The following is an 8,210-nucleotide window of genomic DNA, read 5'->3' as shown; positions in this document are numbered from 1 at the left end:
CAAATACCACAAAAAGAAAGCTCTATTTGTGGGAAAAAAAAAAGATGCCAATTTTGTTTGGGAGCCACGTCGCACGACCACGCAATTGTCAATTAAAGCGACGCAGTGCCGAATCGCAAAAAGGGGCAAGGTCCTTAACCTAGGAAAAAGAAAATATCGCGCCAATCTATAAAAATTATTCAAACCTATGTGACAACACAATTAGTGTAGTGAATAAATGTCCAAAAAAAAAGGAAAAGAAATAATGTCCCTGTAGCATGTGAAATATACCACACTAGCATGTGTGGGAAGCATTCAAATCCTTATTGGAATAACCATAGTAGTGAGTAGTATTAAAAGTCCAAATAGCTGTGAAGTTTCTTGGGACAAACAACACCCGGTGCACAAATGATTAAGTGAGCCACCACCACATGGACTGGGGCTTACCAGAACACATATAAATAACAGCGTTATTTAAAGATAACAGCAGGGGTCTCCAAGGGGTCTGGTCACAACACAGGATCAATGGATGTACTGCATATATCTTTCACTGGTATCTCCACGGAGGGATAAGATAAACTCGTACTGACAGACTCTCGGACCGTAGCAGGAAACAATGGCATGTCATGCAGAGAGAAAGCCGCACATAGCGTAATACGTCCAAAAAATACTTTTATTAAAAGAGTAAAAACCTACTTACATCAATTCAATGAAATATAGGCACATAAAAACAGTTAGCCGGCCGGCATAGATGGGAGCCCTTCCTCCTTGTATAAACGCGGTGACGTCACTGCACGCCTACGACCCAGACGCGTTTCGTTATAGGTTAACGTTTTCAATGGGATGGGCTCTGCAGTGATTCACCGCTTTAAATAACCAGGCCTCGCTTTGATCGCCAGGAACCGGAAGTGGCGAAAACGCCATTTTGGATTTGGGAAAATGTAGCAAAACGGCATGCCTAAACAGGGATGCCTCGAGTGGAAAAGACAGGGAGATCCATGTCTTATGAGGACAGGATTGTTTGAGAATTAAACAATATGTGTGTGAAAAATAGTGAACCTAATAATAATATTATTATTAGGTTCACTATTTTTCACACACATATTGTTTAACTCTCAAACAATCCTGTCCTCATAAGACATGGATCTCCCTGTCTTTTTCACTCGAGGCATCCCTGTTTAGGCATGCCGTTTTGCTACATTTTCCCAAATCCAAAATGGCGTTTTCGCCACTTCCGGTTCCTGGCGATCAAAGCGAGGCCTGGTTATTTAAAGCGGTGAATCACTGCAGAGCCCATCCCATTGAAAACGTTAACCTATAACGAAACGCGTCTGGGTCGTAGGCGTGCAGTGACGTCACCGCGTTTATACAAGGAGGAAGGGCTCCCATCTATGCCGGCCGGCTAACTGTTTTTATGTGCCTATATTTCATTGAATTGATGTAAGTAGGTTTTTACTCTTTTAATAAAAGTATTTTTTGGACGTATTACGCTATGTGCGGCTTTCTCTCTGCATGACATGCCATTGTTTCCTGCTACGGTCCGAGAGTCTGTCAGTACGAGTTTATCTTATCCCTCCGTGGAGATACCAGTGAAAGATATATGCAGTACATCCATTGATCCTGTGTTGTGACCAGACCCCTTGGAGACCCCTGCTGTTATCTTTAAATAACGCTGTTATTTATATGTGTTCTGGTAAGCCCCAGTCCATGTGGTGGTGGCTCACTTAATCATTTGTGCACCGGGTGTTGTTTGTCCCAAGAAACTTCACAGCTATTTGGACTTTTAATACTACTCACTACTATGGTTATTCCAATAAGGATTTGAATGCTTCCCACACATGCTAGTGTGGTATATTTCACATGCTACAGGGACATTATTTCTTTTCCTTTTTTTTGGACATTTATTCACTACACTAATTGTGTTGTCACATAGGTTTGAATAATTTTTATAGATTGGCGCGATATTTTCTTTTTCCTATATTGTTTGTGCTATGACACGTTATTGCTGCCTTTTTTTATATTCATTTATTTAATCACGTTGTTTTGGTTAGCGCAATTTTTCTTCTAAAAAAGGTCCTTAACCTGCATATTTTTTTTGCTGAAATGACTGTTTACAGGGTATAGAGACATAAAAGTTAACTGATTCCTTTTAAAAATGATTAAAAATAGATTAAATTCAATCATATAATGTGCCTGTAGTTTCACTTTCGTTTTTAAACTGGTTTCATGTTTATGTGAAGTAAAGAGACCCACAGAACAAAAACAAACAAATCCAGGGCAGTGTTTTGTTTTTAAAATTAATCCGATTGGTTCTGAGGAGTTTTAGACACACAGCTTGGACCACAGTGAAAAGCTGCCAGGAGCCAGACAAGCAGGAAGTGTGGAGATCACAGCAGAATTACAGCAACTTCAAAGCAAAAACGATCAATGAGGACATGAAACCAGTACTGCAGTAAGGTAAAGGAAACTATTTAGCTAAAAAAAAAAATTTCCTTTAGTGATCCTTTAAGTGGTTAAGCTAGTGCATTGTTGGTTCACTAACCTTTTCCTCCGATTTCCCTTCTAAATGTTTTTTTTCTTTGAATTTCTCTCTTCCTGTTCTTCCTACAACAGCGCAGGCGTACTGAGAATGCCGGTCTTTGTGAATGGCTAATGCCGGCTTTGATGGCTCCCGCGCACATGCGGGGAGTGACGTCTTCGCCACTCCGGCCAATCACAGCGCTGGAGCGGCGATACCCAGAAGTAACCTTCCGGAGAGATGTCTGCGGCCTGAAGGGGAGACGAGGACGGCTTTGTGGGCTTTGATCTAAGGTAAGTAATTCATAATGAGCTAGTATGCTCATAAAGGGGTTGTAAAGGTTTGATTTGTATTTTATAAATAGGTTCCTTTAAGCTAGTGCATTGTTGGTTCACTTACCCTTTCCTTCGATTTCCCTTCTAAATGTTTTTTTTCCTTTAAATGTATAACTTTTTGTTCCTCCTCAGTAAGCTTGCCCCCATCATCTGAGCCGTTCTGGCTGGGGGTTAGTCAGCCAGAACAGCTTACTGAGGAGGAACAGGAAGTGAGAAATTCAGACAAAAAAAAAAACATTTAGAAGGGAAATAGAAGGAAAAGGTACATGAACCAACAATGCACTAGCTTAAGGGAACCTATCAGGGGTCAAGTCTTGGGGGGAAAAGTGTGGGAACTCCCACCCAAGATCCACTCCCCCACCAAAAAAAAATAAATAATTATACGCTCATATGCATATATATTTCACACCCCTTTACATTACACAGCACCCTGCATCACTGGACCCCTTTACATTACACAGCACCCTACATCACTGGACCCCTTTACATTACACAGCACCCTGCATCACTGGACCCCTTTACATTACACAACACCCTGCATCACTGGACCCCTTTACATTACACAACACCCTGCATCACTGGACCCCTTTACATTACACAGCACCCTGCACCTCTGGACCCTTTTACATTACACAACACCCTGCATCTCTGGACCCCTTTACATTACACAGCACCATGCATCACTGGACCCCTTTACATTAAATAGCACCCTGCATCACTGGACCCCTTTACATTACACAACACCCTGCATCACTAGACCCCTTTACATTGCATTACACAGCACCCTGCATCACTGAACCCCTTTACATTACACAGCACCCTGCACCTCTGGACCCTTTTACATTACACAGCACCCTGCATCACTGGACCCCTTTACATTACACAGCACCCTGCACCTCTGGACCCTTTTACATTACACAGCACCCTGCATCACTGGACCCCTTTACATTACACAGCACCATGCATCACTGAACCCCTTTACATTACACAGCACCATGCATCACTGGACCCCTTTACATTACATAGCACCCTGCATCACTGGACCCCTTTACATTACACAGCACCCTGCATCACTGAACCCCTTTACATTACACAGCACCATGCATCACTGGACCCCTTTACATTACATAGCACCCTGCATCACTGGACCCCTTTACATTACACAGCACCCTGCATCACTGGACCCCTTTACATTACACAACACCCTGCATCACTGGACCCCTTTACATTACACAGCACCCTGTATCACTGGACCCCTTTATATTACACAGCACCCTGCATCACTGGACCCCCTTACATTACACAGCACCCTGCACCTCTGGACCCCTTTACATTACACAGCACCCTGCATCACTGGAGCCCTTTACATTACACAACACCGTGCATCACTGGACACCCTTACATTACATTACACAGCACCCTGCATCACTGGACCCCCCTACATTACACAGCACCCTGCATCACTGGACCCCCCTACATTACACAACACCCTGCACCACTGAACCCCTTTATATTACACAGCACCCTGCATCACTGGATCCCTTTACATTACACAACACCCTGCACCCCTTTACATTACAAGGCACCCTGCACCTCTGGACCCCTTTACATTACACAGCACCCTGCATCACTGGACCCTTTTTACATTACACTGCACCCTGCACCCCTTTACATTACACTGCACCTCTGGACCCCCTTTACATTACACAGCACCCTGCATCACTGGACCCCTTTACATTGCATTACATAGCACCCTGCATCACTGAACCCCTTTACATTACACAGCACCCTGCACCTCTGGACCCTTTTACATTACACAGCACCCTGCATCACTGGACCCCTTTACATTACACAGCACCCTGCACCTCTGGACCTCTTTACATTACACAGCACCCTGCATCACTGGACCCCTTTACATTACACAACACCGTGCATCACTGGACACCCTTACATTACATTACACAGCACCCTGCATCACTGGACCCCCCTACATTACACAGCACCCTGCATCACTGGATCCCTTTACATTACACAACAACCTGCACCACTGAACCCCTTTATATTACACAGCACCCTGCATCACTGGATCCCTTTACATTACACAACACCCTGCATCACTGGACCCCTTTACATTACACAGCACCCTGCACCCCTTTACATTACACGGCACCCTGCACCTCTGGACCCCTTTACATTACACAGCACCCTGCACCACTGGACCCTTTTTACATTACACTGCACCCTGCACCCCTTTACATTACACTGCACCTCTGGACCCCCTTTACATTACACAGCACCCTGCATCACTGGACCCCCTTATATTACAGAGAGAGAGAGGGGTCAGAGAGAGAGAGGGTGGTCAGAGAGAGAGAGAGAGGGGGTGTCAGAGAGAGCTCAGGGGGAGAGAGAGAGGGGGTCAGAGAGAGGGGGGAGAGAGAGAGAGGGGGGTGTCAGAGAGAGAGGGGGGATCAGAGAGAGCATTTGTGGGTGCAACCCCTTCCTCGCTACTCAAGTAGGTGAGAGGAAGGGTTTGCACCCCCAAAACACATCCATTGATCCCCGTGACTGCGACATTATGGCGGACGCATCCGACACTTTTGATGCTATTTTGGGACCAGTGTCATTTATACAGTGATCAGTGCTATAAAAATGCACTGATTACTGTGTAAATGACACTGACAGGGAGGGGGTTAACCACTAGGGGGCGAGGAAGGGGTTAAGTGTGTCCTAGGGAGTGATTCTAACTGTGGGGGGGCTGGGCTACAAGTGACACAACAGTGATCACTTCTCCCAATGACAGGGAGCAGTAGATCATTGTCCTGTCACTAGGAAGAACAGGGAAATTCCTTGTTTACATCTACCCGTTCTGCCTCCCCGTGACACAATCACGGGCCGCCAGCAAACATCGGGAGTGCTTCTTAAAGTCCATTTGCCCACTGCTGCCATTCTGCCAACGTATATCGGCGTGCAGCGGTCGGCAAGTGGTTAAAGGGGACCTTCAGTTATTTTTTCATCTTTCCATCTATTAAATCTTCTGCCTTTGTTGTTTTAACGTTGTATAGTAAAAAAAAAAAAAAAAGATTCTGCCAGTAAATAGATTCTGCCAGTAAATACCTTATACAGCCCACTTCCTGTTTCTTGTCTGGTAAAAAGCCTAGGATTATGACATCATGCACAGCTCTCGTAAGAGTTTGCCAGAAAGGAAGGGAGGATGAGTCGTAAGAGGGCCAATGAGAGCTGCAGAGCGTGTGTCTGTAAATCCAGGTGAACAGACAGCAGCTTCAGTTGCCCACAATTAAAATGGTTGCAGCTAGACTTAGTGGAGGGAGATTTATGCAGCATATTTGGCAAGTACAGAATCACAGTATATTTAAAATAATATGCAAAGTGGTTGGAGGGAAGCTTCAGAATGGGAAAGATGTCTTTATTACAGATTATGTGAGCAGACTGCAGTTCATCTTCAACCCCTTATAGACCGGCTCCCATATGTAGGAAAGCTGCCAGCGCAGGTAAATTTAGGCAGGCCTATGCTTCAGGCTAGGCCTGCTTGTTTTGATCTGGGGGCAGGGAGTGGTTAGTGTAGCAGTGGGTGTGACCACCTGTGCTTTTGTTTTGAGTCACCTCCCCTGCTGCCAGGGAGAATGTTCTGGAAGGGGGCAGGGCACAGGACTGGAGTGACAGGGAGCTCATATGAGGAGCCCTGACCAACCCCCAACTGGTATTGGCAGGGGGCAGGCCTCCCATATAAGCTGAGGTAACCTATTTTACCGGGTATATAAAGTAGAAATAATAAAGATTAATATGTAGAGCTCAGACCTTCTACATATTAATCTTAATTATTTCTACTTTATATACCCGGTAAGTAGGTCCACCCATACACATGTGTACCCCCTGGTCGCCTTACGGGACCTTGCCTGGCGGCGCCTGCCCCCCTCGCCTGTGCGTTTTTTTAGGTAAGCGGCTGAGCCCTTGCTTCCCAATCTACATATTGTAGCTTTTCAATGTTCAATTATTGACTGTTGTCATTTTAATTTTAGACATGCTTCTGATGAAGCGGCTCATAGCCGCGAAACTAGTCAAGATGATTGTCGTGACCCTCAACCCACTGTCCTTCTTCCCCTTTGGGGATTACTATATTGGTGTTGTGAATGGTCGCTATTATTTTAATTGTGTTCCCCTTGATATGTCTTATTGTTGATGTATTTTTATATTTTATATTGTATAGTTTATATTTATTCTACCAGTACCGTGATAGTCCAACCATGGCCCAACCCCCCTCTTTTTTGGTTCTTTGGTTTGGGGACCTCTGATCCAATATCTCTATATTCATAAATCAAATGGATGATGGTACGTTTTATTAAAGTGTTTATGTACTCTTACCTTCAGAGGCTATATTTCAAACCCTCTGCATTGATGAGATGATACACTGCTTAATTACCTCTGTCCAAGAATCACAATCATTGCCTGATCTGATACACAGTAAAATAATCTGTTTTTGAGTCTCGTGTATATATATATTGTAGATGTCTCAGAGCAGATGGAGAGCAAAATTGCATGGGGGCCCCAAGATTAAATTGGTCAAGGGTCCAATCAACATAAACCCGCCATCCCTGCCTTGATATCATGACTCAAGTATATATAGGCCACTGCTGGCCCCATTTTCATTTTTACCTTTGTTTTAGTCGGTCGGCACTTCTGCTCGTCCTTTTTCCGCGTAACCAACGTAGTCACGTCGTTCTCCTTATATATCCAACGCATGCGTGAAACGGTGCCCTCTTCGCCCGCCCATGACGGACTTTTTCCTCTATTCCACGCCCCTTCTTAGTGTGAAACGACAATATGGCGGTGACACATGTGCGTGGTATACCCCGCACTGACGAGGAAAGCCCGGAGGCAGGAACGTCCCGATCCAGGCTGTAACAATACGCCAGATTCGTTTCAGGTTTATGGATCGCAACTGCGGAGACTTCTCAGGTTCGAACCCAGGTTTCACTCTTAACTCAGTTAAGAGTTTGGGTTCTATCATCACAGCCTCGGTAAAGTAAATAGTGCTAATTCCAGCATAAGCAACATTAAAGTAAATCTTGGTATTAATGGTATAAGGATAAGTATAGCTGCAGTACTGGGACTGCACACTAGGGGTTAGTAAAGAACATTAACATGGGAGCTGGTATCTGTAGCAGTGAACATTACCATGAGAGCTGGTATCTGTAGCAGTGAACATTAACATGAGAGCTGGTATAGGCTTCAGGGAAACTCCATAGCAATTGATAGATTAACATAGCAGTGAACATAACTTGGAAGCAAGCGACAAGTATGGGGAGCAGTGCATAGTAATTGATATCTATAGCAATGAACTTTAACATGAAAGTTATAGT

Source organism: Rana temporaria, chromosome 3, assembly GCF_905171775.1.
Source record: "Rana temporaria chromosome 3, aRanTem1.1, whole genome shotgun sequence".
Lineage (NCBI taxonomy): Eukaryota > Metazoa > Chordata > Amphibia > Anura > Ranidae > Rana > Rana temporaria.
Note: the sequence above shows the minus strand (reverse complement) of the source record.